This window comes from Sciurus carolinensis, chromosome 4 (assembly GCF_902686445.1).
Source record: "Sciurus carolinensis chromosome 4, mSciCar1.2, whole genome shotgun sequence".
NCBI lineage: Eukaryota > Metazoa > Chordata > Mammalia > Rodentia > Sciuridae > Sciurus > Sciurus carolinensis.
The window spans coordinates 97655031-97671140 of NC_062216.1; the positions used below are offsets into that span (position 1 = coordinate 97655031).

General features: G+C 37.8%; 1 protein-coding gene and 1 pseudogene across 1 annotated transcript in view; one reads left to right on the forward strand and one right to left on the reverse strand.

Moving 5' to 3' along the window:
* The window catches only part of Bicd1 (BICD cargo adaptor 1), a 251548-nt gene that overhangs the window by 66944 nt on the left and 168494 nt on the right, over positions 1-16110 (forward strand).
* LOC124982159 (60S ribosomal protein L26-like) lies at positions 36-1342 on the reverse strand (annotated as a pseudogene).

Here is a 16110-nt window from a genome sequence, read left to right on the forward strand (position 1 = left end):
ACCTGACCGCAGTTCCTCTTCCCTTTTTAAAGATATCATTTTATCAGTGTTTTAGTTGTATATGAGATGCACTTATTCCTGCATCTTCTAATTGCTTCTTCCTCATCTCTGCCCTTTTCCTTTCCTGCGTGGCTAAATTTGGCTCTCCATTCCAGGATCTTCTTGAGGCTTTTGTCCAATTTTGACCTGGGGTGAGCACAGGGACAGCTGTGCCCTCAGCCTCAATAGCCTTTTCCTGCTGCACCCGCTCAATGCACATGACACATTTCTTCCGGTAAACCCGAGCTACTTTGCCAGTCTGCCGACCTCCGTGGTGTCCTCGTACAATCTGAACTTCCCTCTCCTTTCAAATGGGCATGGTCGCCCATGGTACTGCTGTCTCAGCAGCTCTTTGGAAAGAGAGGAAGGCATAATCTTTCTGTGCCTGTGGGAGGGTGCATGGAAATGTCTTTTATGGTTCTTATTTTGGTCAGGAGTCACCAAGGGATTGAACTTCGTTTTGGCTGCTGCCACTTCAATGACGAACACACAAAAACAGGAGGCCACAGTTCTTGGTGGGACATAAGCTCCAGTTTCAAGGAAAGGACAGAAAGCCAAGGTAGGGCAGGACCAGGGCTTATGGGGACTGACCCGTTTGTTGGGTCAGCCAATTAGTCCCTGATTTATATAACCAGATTTGGAATTTGATTTGGTTAGACTTTAATTACCTTTGCTTCAGTTTCAGTTGGAGTCTCTACTCCAGGATGTCTTACCTGGTGGATGGACCACAGCAGCAGGAATCTCATGACCTAGCAATATTAAAAACTCAGGCAGGTTATACTTGTTGGTTTTGAGCAGACTCTAGGTACGTACAGAAACCGGGCAGCTGACGAACGAGAGAAAAATGTCAGCTCTCCCCTAGGCTGCTGCAGGGAGTTGTTTTGTTACTGCTGTAGGTTGTCCTGGCCCCCACACACCAGGCATCATTTCTGGGGTGGGGGTGGTCATTTATTTCAGCTAAGGTGAGTGAGGCTCGTGTATTACATTTTAATTGAGGGGATTCACACTTCATTTCAGGGGAAATAAGCTGTTTGTTCCTTAGTTCAAGCAACTCTCAACTTTTGACAGAGGGCAGCCTCTTTTTTTCCATGTGAGGTAGGACACATTTTGGAATGTAAAATATTAACTGAAAAAAGCATGATGTATTTCATAGTTTTTTAAAGGCCACTGAAATGTAAATAAATCTGTAAGAATATATCCATGAGAAGGACTTGTCCCACATAGTGAAGGGACCCTGCCTGTGGTTCTGTGAGAACAGCAGGGCTCTCTTCAAATTACCAAGGGCCCCTGTGGAGAAGCCCATTTACACCAGAGTCTGGATGCCATTTCCACCAGGAGCAGTTCCAAGAATATATACTTATATTTTAAATAAATGATCAAATCAATTTCCAGATAAGGTGTGCATTACAAAGTAGACACTTTGTATTATTGACATAGTTATGACTCCATATTAACTAAAGTTGAACCTGACAGAAAAATATCAATCCCTTCTTAAAATAGATAAAACACATTTTGAGGTAATTTGTTTTTCTTCCTATTTGTGCTGTCCAGTGTTTAAAATTAACGATGTGATAGGTTGAATATTTAAGGAATCTAAATTTCTGCTTTCCTGATTCCCAGGAAACATGGCTAAAAACTATGGGACTAAACAAGGTAATTTTTATAGTGATAATATTGTTATTTTTTTTAATTGTGTGATGATTGTGTATGAGACTGAGGTAATTCATATCGTTGGAGTGGGACTGAAGAGTATTTATTTATTCATTTATATATTTATTTATTTAGTGGTGCTGAGCATGAATCCCGGGGCCTTACTCATGCTAGGCTGGTGCTCTACCCCTGAGCCACATGCCCAGTCTTGAAGAGGATTTAAAGTAGAGGATTTGCACTCATACTAGGTAAAGAGGCAGAACCCTACTTAATCAAAGCCCAAGTCTAGAGTTCTTACCTGTTCTTTTGCTCTCTCCTCTTATGAAGTGGCAGAGACAGTTGAATTTACATGTAGACTTCAGGGTCCAATTCTAGTGCTTCTCTCAAAGAATCCAGAGGACTTCCTGACTTGATCGTGAAGTCACCTGCCAAGGACGAGTTTCCTGGTTCTGCACTTCCTTCTTCTTCAAAACGGATGTTTTCTCTGATGTTCTCAGCTGCACTTAACTTTCATCTAATGGGGAACAGAGGCCCCAAAATAGGCACCTGGTACACATTCTATTCTGGGTTTAGGCCTTTCTCTTGGTATTTCCTGTGGTTAGATTATTAAAATTTCTTTACTTTCTCATATTTCCAAATATGCTTTTCCTTGGGTCTCTTCTACAAAGACTTTCCTAGGCCAAGTCACCCTTGTCCTAAGGAAGTACATGGTTCCCTTGAAGAGTCTAAAGTTGAATTTTTCATTTTCCTTTAGTCCACTCTGGCTTTGGCAGGTTTGATTTTCCTTACAGCATTCTCTCCTGGTTCTTGTTTCCTGATTCAAAATGTTATGCTGTCTTCCAAAAGATCACCCATTGTAAACATTTTATTAATAAGAAAAGTGAGCATTTATTCTGTACTGATTTTGTAACATTTCATTTAATCTTCACAGTGGTGTTATTAATTAACGAGGATTTGCTTCTCAGGTCTGCACGGTCAGTTACTCCTCGGCCATCTGTATCTGGCTTTTAACAGTTTGTAGAGATTGTCTCCTATCACATTCTCTTGTGGGCATTAAAAAAACCTTTTTTTTAAATTGACTGTAGCTTTAGGGGAATTTCAGAAATTAAAAATATGTTTTCAATCCATTTTTACCCAGAAATTAGAATATTACTTTTTACAGTGGAGCCAGAAATGAATATAGGAATATTTTTGGCATTTGGAGCAATGCAGAAAAGTACTAAAGGTGTTTATAGAAAATTCCACTTTTTACTAATTTGTCATATTTAAAGCCATGGTGTATAGCAGTTCTGGATACAGAATGAAAATAATTTATTTTTAGTCTCAATTTTTTTCCTTATTAACATTTGAAATCATTAAAAGTTACCATCAGGAGCCCTTTATTTTATGCATCTAAATGGCAATAAGACAGCTGGTTATCTTATGTTGTATGTTTAGGATTCTGTTTTTCAGTTCATTTTCAAAATTAGCTAAGCTAATGATTGTATCAGAAAATATCATTTCTCCTTCACTGACTTTTGAAACACAATTAGGTTTTCTTAACAACTGATGCTTAAAATTAGAATTTACTTATACTGCTAATGAAGAAAAACAATGACCTATGCAATTTTAGTGTGATTACATTTTTCTCCTTGTATCTGTGTGCACCTTATCAATTCACCAAAGCCAAATTTGATCTAGAAATCCTGGTGCAGCCGATCCCAGGGGAGAAGTAAGTTACTGATCTGCCTGGACAAGACTGTGGTGTCTGGCGGAATCATGGTGGCAGTTGCTCCAAGGTGCATTCTGTTCACCAAGATTATTGTTGCAGCTGCTTTTAATTATCTGTTGGAAATGAAGAACTGCCCGGGTATGCTTGTTTAGATGTACCTACTTTTATTTGATTTCAAATAGAGGAGAATTTAAAGAGTGTCAGTGTAAAATAGGAAACTGCTCATTGTAGACCCAGTTCAGAAAGTGAGTGGCAAATATCTCAATGTGTTCTTTTGATTATATGGGAAGGATAAAAATTTTGATCGCTTTCATTTTTATTTATTTATTTTTTTTTGGTGCTGGGGATTGAACCCAGGGCCTTATGCTTACAAGGCAAGCACTCTACTGACTAAGCTATCTCCCCAGCCCCTCTTTTTTATTTTTTTAAGGAAGGAAGATTTATTTTGGCTCACAGTTAATGGAGGTTTCAGTCCATGGTTGAATGGCTCCATTGCTTTGGCATCATGGCAGAAAGGCATGGCAGAAGAAAGATTCTTAGTTCATGGCATGTGGTGGTGCTGGGAGGGGGGATGAAATTTTGATTTCTGATGGCACTAGAGAGAGAGAGAGAGAGAGAGAGAGAGAGAGAGAGAGAGGGAGAGAGAGAGAGAGAGAGAGAGATGGAGACAGAGGTTTAGCTATGATGCCCAGGCTGGCCTTGAACTTCTGGGCTAAGCAGTCCTCCTGTCTCAGCTTCCTGACTAGCTGGGACTATAGGCATGTACCACCATGCATGGTTTGAGTTGTAATTTTCCAGTATTTTCTTATATGTAAATTTCTCTCCTGAGCAGATGATTCATTTCCAAGGATGAGACTCTGCAGTTCCCACTGTCTGGTACTGTGCAGAATAAAAATTTACTGACCTGAAGAGATTTGTAGTTTTTTGATTCATAAAAGTTTTAGAAAATTGTTTTGAGGAAATCAGAGGGTTGGAAATGATGGAGAATTGAAGGCATTGCTATAACTTATCATGAAGTTTGATGAATGTTATTCACAGAGTTTTACTTGTCCAATGGGTTTGAAAATTCATGTTTCTTAATTTTCTTATTTCTCTATTTCTATCTGCCTTTTGGCCATTTTGCTCTTAGTTTATAAATAGGCATATCGATCCTCATGGTCAGGACTGCTGAAGACAGCTAGCATTTTAGGGTGCTGTGAAGTGTTTGATCATTTTTGACGATCTCTAATGCAGTGCCTTGCAAGGAGAAAACATTTATTGGTTTGATTTCATGCTACACTAATTTCTCTCTCTCTCTCTCTCTCTCTCTCTCTCTCTCTCTCTCTCTCTCTCTCTCTTTCTCTCTCTCTCTCTGGTACTGGGGATTGAACACAGACGCTGTCTTCCACTGAGCTATATCCTCAACTCTTTTTATTTTTTTTATTTTGAAATGGTCTTGCTAAGTTCCCCAGGCTTCCCTGAACTTACAATTCTGCCTTAGCCTCCTGAGTCCTTGGGATTACAGGCATGGGCCACCACGCTGGCCTACGCTGATTTCTTGCTACTGTACTGCCTTGAATAGTCAGGAATTGACTGTAACTACAATGTCTTATGGTTGATGGTCCCCCCCACCCCCCATTTAAGATCTAATGAGAATTTGCTTCTCATTAGAGAAATGACTTTGGACTCTTCAGAAAAGTAAATCAAGGATGACAGGACTTTTTCTGCCTGAAACTTTGGAAATAGGTAGATGAATTAGTGACAAATTTTCTGTCGACTTTTGATTTCTTGATCTCCATTGTTATGTACAAAGTTTCTGACACTTAAATTTTCTTCAATTCACAAAATGTGTTTTATGAATAGAAAAGTGATAAGCACAAGTCAGAATTTCAGGAACTTACAACAAAAGTTTATCTCTGGACGTCCATGGTAGGTAACCAGGACACTCTCCCATGTCATGGTCATTCTGAGGCATGTACTCAAGGAGCAGCCCTCTCTGAGGCTTTGCTAGTCTTTTAGCAGAGGGCAGTAGAAATGGAAATGTGCAATGGTTCTTAAAGCTTCTGCTTGACAGTGCGCATGCCATGCCACCGTTTTACAAATTGAGTCAGATGGCCACTCTGGGTGTGCAGCCCTGCCAGAGAGGGGTCAAACAGCCAAGCCTGGCATCAGTATGGTAGAGATGTATAATCCTTCCAGGTGAGGGACACTGAATATTTTTGACCAATAACACAATCTGCCACAGCAATAACATCTTGGGACTTGCTGGAAACAGGTTCTCATGTACTCGAATGATGAGGTCTGAATGTTCCTGATTTCTGTATCAGAGATAGCACTCTGTGCTCACCTCTCCATTTCATTTTCTTCATGGGGGTGTAGGGAGATAGCCTTCTCTTCTCTTTGACATCTTTGTGGGATGAGAAGACTATTTATGGTCCATAGATGATGGGGAGGAATGATGGGTGACATTTCCAGACCTAGTTCCCAAATATTTGACAAAATCTAAAATGCTCCCATGCACACAATGTCTCTCCCTTCCTCCTCTCTCCCTCCAGTGGTGGAGTGAATTCAGAGGAGTCTGTCTCTCCCAATCACTGCTTAGTAGAGATGTATCCAGGGGAACCTCATCTGACCAGAAACATCTACTTTGAACATGGACTGGAACAAATGAAGCTTTGTTGTGTTAAGACACTGAGATTTTGTGGTTCTTTGTTATGTATTACCCTATCCTAACTGATTTATCCTTGCTTGGTTTTTATTTAATTATGCACATTTACTAGAGTGATGTTATATTCAATAGTAAAGTGGCCAAATACAACATACCCCTAAAAATTGCTGGAAGTTCACATTCATTTCTATTGTAAAAATATAAAAATGCAACCAAAGAACAGACTTTTGAATTTTGTTTTCTTTACTTAATTTACATTTAAATGGTCACATGTGGCTAGTGGCTCCTGTGTTTGGACCACCAAGCGTTACACAACAAGAAGTTTTTCTCAGTGTGATGTGTTGTCTTTCCACTGTCTCAGCAGCCTAAACATAAGACATGTTGTCTAGATTTTACCTTTTCAAGATGATTAAGAGTCACAAAAAGAACAAAAATAATCAGACCTTTATGTAAAATGTTTCAGTGGTGACGTTGTGACATTGGAGTGCTCCCCAAGTTCTTTACTAGTACTTGTTCTTTACTAGTTTAGGTGAGGGTTTAGATTAATAGTGTTCAAATCTAGAATGCAGAAGAACAAATGATGGAATGAACATTTTTGCAAAAGTGTATCATGGTTTCTATAGACATAAAATGAACAAAACTTTATTCATTTCTCAAGTTTTTCATCGTGAAGTATGGGAGTTATATGAGTTGACAGCTTTGCAAATGTTGTGCCTTTGCTTAAATCTGTGTCACATTTATGGGGATGCTCGAAGACCTGGAAGCTCTTTATAGGTGTTGTAAGACATTTACCTCTGCTTCTCCACTTTGAAAGGACTAGTTCAAAGCAGGAACTGAGTGATATGATTGGATTAGGAGGCAAAAATATTTGGGTTTTATTGTCTCCTCTCTTACTGTGTGGATTTGGGCAGGTTATTTGGACTGTCTGGGTCCCAGTTAATTTTACAGTAAATTTATGATCTTAGCCTAATCACCCACCTCTACAATTCTATGGTTGAAAATTCCTCTCTTTCACTCAGGTTTTTTTCTCCTCAGCCATTTGTTAGTCACACGTGTGACGGGAGATATTAGAACTGAGTCACCCACTTGCATTGACAGGACTTCTTTCTTTGTTCCAGGAAGTTCTTGCCCAGGAAGATAAGACAGTAAATTAATAAATAACTTCAGTGTTTGCTTTGGGAAATTCTTGCAAATCAATTTATCAGGACAAACAGTTTGCTCTTCTGGGCAAACAGTTCTTATTAGAACAATATATTGTTCACCTGGGCAAACAGCTTGCCAAGTTTGCAGAGAATGACATTAGGCATTGCGGTGTTGTAAATGAACCTGCTGTAAGTGTTATTTTATTTTACTATGTAACTGGGAGTAAAATATCTTATTATGTGAATCTGGGTATTTTTCCTGAGTAGCATGAGTTTATATATTGGTGAGATCAATCATAACAAAAGGAGCAAAATCATGGACATTGAGTTAATTATAGCAAGGTGAGTGAGAAAATCAATTTTCTATGTAAAACATTGTTTATAAATTTATGTAAAAAGATCTTTTATAATTTGTGTTCTAAGAAATTCAGTTTTCTGTAACAAATATACATAATCTCAAGGTCATAGATTAAGTCCTCTGTGGTGTAAAATTGCCTGCCAGAGAGCTTCCATGATATTACTTACCAACAATTGAAAGCCACCTATTATGAAAGGTCAACAAGTTTATGAACAAATGTTGAACATCTCTAGCAGTTAAAGAAATGCAAATTAAAACTACAGTGAAATTCCATCTCACTCTAGTCAGAATGGCAATTATCAAGAATACAAATAACAAATATTGGTGAGGATGTGGAGGAAAGGTACACTCATACTTTGCTGGTGGGACTGCAGATTGGTGCAACCACTGTGGAAAGCAGTATGGAGATTCCTTAGAAAATTTGGAATGGAATCATCATTTGACCTGGTTATCTCACTCCTTGGCACATACCCAAAGGACTTAAAATCAGCATACTACAATGATGTAGCCACATCAACTTTTATAGCAGCTCAATTCACAATAGCCAAGCTATGGAACCAACCTAGGTACTCTTCGACAAATGAGTGGATAAATAAAATGTGGTATATATGCGCATTGGAGTATTACTCAGCTATAAAGAAGAATGACTGTATGAATTTGCCAGTAAATGGATGGATCTGGAGGCTATCATGCTAAGTGAAATAAGCCAGTCCCCTCAAAGCCAAAGGTCAAATGTGTCTGATATGTGGAAGCTAACCCACAATAAGGAGGGAGAGGGGAAGAATAGATATTCATAGGTTAGACAAAGGGGTGATAAGGGAAGGGAGAGGGATAGGAAAAGGAAAGTGGACTGAATCTGAAATAATTTTCCTGTGTACATATATGAACACACCACAGTGAATCCCACCATCATGTACATTCATAAGAATGGGGGCCTAACTAGAATAAGATATAGTCTATGCTTGTATAATTATATCAGAGTGAATTCTACTGTCATGTATAAATAAAAGAACCAATAAAAAAAAAAGAAAGCTGCCTGTTAGTCTGACAAGAGATAGCATGTATGCATCAATGGGTAATGCAGATGTCTGTGTCTGTCACTTATGTGTTCTTTGTTCACTGTACTCTCAAGACCACAAAGTGAAAGTACTTGGTGATGCAGCATAATTTGGACCCAATACCCTCAGTTCTTAAATGACTGGTTTCAAAGTTTTCTTGAACTCTCTCACTAAGCATTTTCATCACCCATGGATTCTTTAATTTTTTTGCAGGGGTGTACCGGGGATTGAACTCAGGTGCACCTGACCACTGAGCCACATCCCCAGCCCTATTTTCTATTTTATTTAGCTGCAGGGTCTCACTGAATTGCTTAGTGCCTCTCTTTTGCTGAGACTGGCTTTGAACTTGTGATCCTCTTATCTCAGCCTTCTGAGCCACTGGAATTATAGTCATGCGCCACCATAACTTTCTTTAATGAAGACTAAATTAAAATATTTTCAAGTTTTCATTTCTTCATGAACCCTGATAGGAAAACTTCGTCCTTAGGTTCACAGTTTTACCTTAGGAAATTCAACCATGGCTCCAAAATCAGCATGTTGAGGATACGGGGTTAGAACCTAGAAAGTGCCTTTAAGGAAGAATAACATTCTAGTTTTTACAAAGCCATTTCAACGGGACTAAAAAAGATACTTACATTCTCTGGTTAAAAAAAATCACCAAATAATGTACAAAGCTGAAAACCTCACCTTCTCTTGAGCCTTACTCCCCTGTTGACCAGTCTATAATATTTTCTTTCTCTTTTTCTTCTTGCTCTCCTGTTTCCCCCTAATCCTTACCCCAATCTTGTCAATATTCACTATAATGGCAGATCAGAGATGTGGTGAGGCATAAGGCAAAATCAAAGAGAAATGCTTGGTCCATAAATAATATCTGGCAGACCAGCTATTGCTAAGTAGACAATAGAAGTTTACTTTAACTCTAGTGTAAAAGTTAGATGACAAAAGCTTTAAAGATAATTATAATTAAAATAATTTGTTAATGGATATACAATATAAAAGTTACAAAATATGACATCAGTTGCGTAATGAGGTACAAGAAGTAAAAGTGTAGTTTTTGTACATGATTAAAGTTATCTGCTTAAAATAGAATGTTATAACTATACAATGGTTTATGTAAGACCCATGGTAACCACAAAAATACCTCTAGCAGATACCCAAAAGATAGAGAAAGGAATCAAAGCATACTATCACACACACACACACACACACACACACACACACAAACACACAGACACACACACATCATAAAGGAAGACAGCAAAGGAGGAAGAAAAGAACAAAGGAATTACAGAGGTCATAAAGCTATTAGCAAAATTAAAATAGTAAGTCCTTAACTATCAATAGTTACTTTAAATTCCCAATAAAAAGGAAAAATTGGCCAAATGAATGAAAAAACAAGATCCAACAATTTGTGGCCTATAGAAAACTCACTTTAGATTTAAGAACACAAACAGACTAAGAATAAAGGGATAGAAAGACATTCCATGCAAATGGTAACCATCAGAGAGCAGAGCGAATATTGTTATTTCAGACCATACAGACTTTCAGTGTCTGTCACAAGACACAAAGTCACTATGTATGGTAATCATGAGGTCATTTTATCAAGAGGAAATAACATTTATAAATACAATACACACATACCTTCAGCCCTGGGGCACCTCAATGCATAGAGCAAATATTAACACAACTGAAGGGGAAAACAGACAGCAGTACAGTAACAGAAGAGGACTTCAGCACCCCAGTTTCACCCATGGGTAGATCATACAGAAGTAAAACCAATAAGGAAACAGCAGACTTGAGGAGCACTGTAAACCAATGGACCCATAGACACACACAGAGCATATCGTTCAACAGGAGCAGAGCATACTTTCTCCTTAAGTGCATCTGGATCATACGTTGGGCCAAAAATATGTCCTAACAATTTTTTTCTTATGTGGTTCTGGGGATTGAATATGGGGCTTACGCATGCCAAGCAGGGGCTCTACCACTGAGCTGCGCCCAGGGCTCTCTATTTTTTGATATTAACAGTTTATCAGATAAATGGTGTGCAGATGTTTTCTCCCATTTCATAGGCTGCCTTTTCGTTTTGTTGATTGTTTCCTTTGCTATGCAAAAACTTTTAAATTTGACACAGTCCTTCTTGTTTAGTTCTGCTCTTGTTTCCTGTGCTTTTTATGTCATGTTCAAAACCTCACTGTCCAGGACAATGTGAAGGAGCTTTTCTCCTATGTATGGTTGATCCATTTTGAGTTAACTTTTATGTAGCTATAAGGCAAGAGTCCCATTCTTCTGCATGTGGATATTCAGTTTTCTCAACATTCTTTAAGAGATGAGCATTTCCCCATTGTGTATTCTTGGTACTCTTGTCAGAGATTAGTTGCACATACATGTGTGGGGTTACTCCTGGGCTCTCTATTCTGTTCCATTGGTATTTGTCTTTGTATCTGCTTTTATGTCATTTCCATACTTTTTGTTTACTGTACCTTTGTCGTATAGTTTGAAATCAGAGAGTATGATGCTTCCAGCTTTGTCCGTTCTCAAGGTGCTTTGACAATTCAGGATTTTTTGGTGGTTCCATTCAAATTTTAGGATTGCTTTTTCTATATCTGGGAAAAATGCCATTAGTATCTTGTACTGAAACTGTAGATTGTTTTGGGCCACCAGATCATGTTTCACGCAGGAAGAAAGTAGAATGGCCAACAAAACATAACAAAACAATGTATCTATCTATCCATCTCAACTAAATCAGCTCCCTGGCTTCCATCTGCTTAACTTTTGCTCACGTATCCTTGTTATACATCTAGCAGCCAAGGAGGTTGGGGTAAAGTAGCCTTCATTCTAGGAACATTGTCACCCAAACAGCATCAGCATTCTTTAGTAAGGGAATGAGAAGAGTATATATTGTGTCAGCAACTCACAGTCGCTTTCACCATAGCAGACTGGGACAGGGATAACTGGAGGATGCTTTTGCTTTGGTTTGGTCTGAACAAGTTCATTTCTTACTCTGCTTAAACTACTTTTTTATTTCTGTACTTCCAGGGCAAAAGTTTCATGTTCTCTCATGAATGTTTCTTATTAGGTTCCTAATTTTTAGCTTCTTGCTGCATTTTGACTTGTAGACAGCATAATATAGTGATAGGCAGATTTTGTAACCAGTTCCAAATACTGGCTCTGTCACTTACCCACTGACAGGTTATGGAATCTTCTATGCAGAATTAGAGATGCTATCTGTTATTACAAATAATCATTTAGACTCAGGCAGTTTTTAAAAATTGAGGGAAAAATTGTATTACATGAGGACAAGAAGATGAACTCAAAACATACAGTTTATTTTTTTGTTAACCAGTAAGAATGCTCAGTACCCAAATACAGATCGAAAGAGAAACTATGTCCAAGAAATTCTTTTCTTAATAAAAGTCACTTTATCTGTTCTACATCCTAGTCACAATTGAATTTTAAGAAAATCTAGATTGGTATTAACAATATACAAGTTCAATGCAATCCCCATCGAATTACCAGTGACATTCTGCACAGAACTAGAAAAAGAGTCCTCAAATTCACTTTGAAGAATTAAAGACCCAGAATAGCCAAAGCTTTTCTAACTCAAATAAAAGCGATGCTGGAGGCATCACAGTACCTGACTTCAAATTATACTACAGAGCCATAGTAACAAACACTGCATGGTACTTGCATAAAAACAGCCCAGTGGAACAGAGCAGAAAACACAGAGACAAACTGCCCATCTGTAGTCATCCGATCCTTGACAAAGGTGCCCAAAATACACATTGGAGAAAAGACAGCCTTTTAACAAATGGTGCTGGGAAAAGAGGTTATCCATATGTAGAAGAATGAAACTAGACCTTTATCTCTTAACTCAAAATGGATGAAAGACCTAGGAATTAGACCAGAAACTATGGCACTCCTAGAAGAAAACATACGGTCCACACTTCAACATATAGCCATTGGCAATGACTTTCTCAATAGGACCCCTAAAGCTCAGGAAATAATACCAGGAATTAACAAATGAAATGGCATCAAATTGTAAGGCTTCTGCACAACAAAGAATACAATTAAGAATGTACAGAGACAACCTACAGGATGGGGGAAAATCTTCTTGACCTACTCTTCTGACAAAAAATTAATATTCAGAATATATAAAGAACTCAAAAATCTTAACACCATAAAAACAAATAACCCAATTAATAAATGGGCAAATGAATTAAACAAACACTTCATAGAAGTTCAGATGGCCAACAAATATATGAAAAAATTTTTCAACATCTTGAGCAATCAGGGAAATGCAAATTGAAACTACACTGAGATTTTATCTCACTCCAATTAGAATGACATCCATCAAGAATACAAATAATAATAAATACTGGAGAGAATGTGGAGAAAAAAGAACACTTTTATACTGTTGGGATTATAAATTGGTACAACTACTATGGAAATTAGTATGGAGGTTCTTCAAAAGACTAGGCATGGAACCACCATATGACTCAGCTATACCATTCCTCGGAATTTATCCTAAAGAATTAAAGTCATCATACAAAAGTGATACATGCACACTCATGTTTGTAGAAGCACAATACACAATAGCCAAACCATGGAACCAGCCTCAGTGTCTATCAATGGATCAATGGATAAAGAAGATGTGAGATATATAGATATATATATATATATATATATATATATATATATATATATACACACACACACACACAATGGAGTTTTATTCAGCCATAAAGAAGAATGAAATTATGTCATTTGCAGGAAAATGAATTGAACTTGAGAACATTATGTTAAGTGGAATAACTAAGAAAGTGAAGGGTTTGATGTTTTATCTCAAATGTGGAAGATAGGAAGGAAAAAGGAAAAGAAAGGTGGTAGTGGTGGGGAATCTTATGAAAATCCAGAGGAGATCAGAAGAGAGGAGAGAGACCAGAGGATGGAGGAGGGGAGGGAAAGGTGAGATCCTGGGGATACTGGGGAAGGATATTGACAAAACTATATAGTTATATCATGTACATGTACAAATACATAACAGCAAATCCCACCATTATGTGCAACTGTACTGCACCAATAAAAATATGGAAAAAGGAAAAAATCTAGGTCACATTGATAATTTCATGTCATATAATGCTTTTTGCTAGTAATTACAAGATCTGGAATGATCCCTAATTACTTTCTTCTTTGGCTTTCAGAAGAGACACCACTTTTTTTTTTTTTCTGGAGTAGTATGAAACAACCTTTTTCCCCTAAAAGAAAGCCTCCTTTCTATGGTTCTTTCTTCTGAAACAAGGCTTTCATTTTCTGAGCTCTGAGCTAGAATAATTTCCTCTGAGATATTCCTATTATCTGGGGCCTTGTAGTGAGGTCACAGCCTCAGCTGATTTCAATCTGTTTTCTTGAGCTGAATGGAATGAATGGCTTAACAAGTTGTCTTTGAACAGGACAGACTTGCTTTTATACAAAACATGCATATAAATAAATCCTCCAGATTTTTTTCATACATTATAATGAAGCCAACAATTTGGCACCTAAATGCATAGGGCATGCAATGAATGTTCATTGGAAGGAAGAGTGATCATAAAAAGAAAGAAAAGGAAAACAAGGGAAAAAAATTCATTCCTTAATTTTTCAGTGGTGGAGAGGTTTGATTTTTTCATTAGGAAAGGGAATATGAATCTTATCACTTAAAACCTTTATACATGGATACCCAGAATATAACTTACAATGACTTAAATAATTTCCTCTTATCTACATTATAAAGACAAAGACATTCATGAGACAAGACCCAGGAAAAATAGTTTGCCTATATATTCTGTATATATTTGTTCAAAAAAAGATGAGATTTATTAGGCATGTAGAGAATTTCTTTCTGGTTATAATAATCAGAAAATGTATGCAGTTCAGTTTTGCTTCTGGACTGACATTCTGCAAAGCAAGCAGTCTCTTTTGGAATTTCTTGCTGAGCACATGTAGTTTTCCTTGTGCTGATTCTTGAAGTCTGCATTTGGATCATGGCTGTAGTACTAAGAGACTAGCTTCTACCCCAACCAAAAGAAGTTGATGCGAACCCTCAGAAATGACATCAAACATAGACAAATAATTATGGGACAGTAGTTGTCCAACAATTTTTGATTCCAAGATTTTTGACATTTATCACACTGCCAGCAACAAAAAATTAGGAACCCAGGGAGGAATTAGTGAGAGAAAGCATGGGAGGCTATCACCTTGGGCGCGTGGAGTCCTTTGTAGTTGAAACAACTTCACCGGCATAGGAGACCAGATCCTAGTTCGAGGCTCAAACATGGGGAAGAAGAAATACTCAGGACACCCAGGGCCTAGTGGACCACGGTAAACAAAGATGTGGAGATCCTGAACTTACCTACTTTGTGGGGGTAGGGGAGAAAAGGTGCTACAGGGGTAATTTTTTTCTTTTGCTGATTTGTGTATTATATTTTCTTTAATCATGCATATATGTATATATAATATACATTACTTACATAATGATAAAAATTTTAGGTTTGATATATCCATTGATGACATTCAGCATCGTTATGGCTTTGCTCCTTTTGTTCAAATTCAGTTTTCATCTATAGATTGCTCTTAGGCTACCTTAGTAGCAACATCCAGTTTGATGCAGAAAATTCAAAGTGTAACAAACTTATGGACTAAGGTGTAGATGATGTAACGTTCTTCTCGGAGGAACTGTCCTTTACCTCAGTACCTTATCTACATCAGTGGAATGTTATAGGCTAGCCTGGAAACAGACACACTCTGTCAATATGATTCACGGCTGACTTGGCAGCCCACCTCTGTGGGAAGGGAGGGGCAGTGCATTAAATGGTACAGGGGAAATTGATTATTCATATAGAAAATAATTAAAATAGATCGGTACTTCATTTCATCCACAAATCAATTTCAGGTAGATTAAGGAACTTAAATCTAAAAGGCAAAACTTTTAAACTTTTGGCAGAAAATAAAGGAGAATAGATTTATGACCTTGGGGGAGGGAAGGGTTTCTTAAATGAAACAAAGATAATGCTAGCCACAAGAGAAAGGATCGGTCATTAGACTACTTTAAAAGCAAGGACATTATCAAAAGCCACATCTAAAAGAGTGGGGGCAGGGATGAAGGAAAGAAGTCACAAACTGGCAGAAAATATTTGTCATATATATAACCGACGAAAGCTTAGGAAACAGAAACTCATCCTTTTTAAGTGGGACTTCATCTCATCAAAAGCATTGCAAAGTAAATGAGGAAACAAGCCATAAAGACTGAAGGAAGGAGCTGGGTGCGGTTGCTCATGTGTGTAATCCAGTGGCTCTGGAGGCTGAGAGGAGGATTGTGAGTTCAAGGCCAGCTTCGGCAACTTAGTGAGGCCCTAAGCAACTTAGCAAGACCCTGTCTCTAAATACAATATAAAAAAGGACTGGGGATGTAGTTCAGTGGTAAAGCACACCTGGGCTCAATTCCTAGTACCAATAATAATAATAAT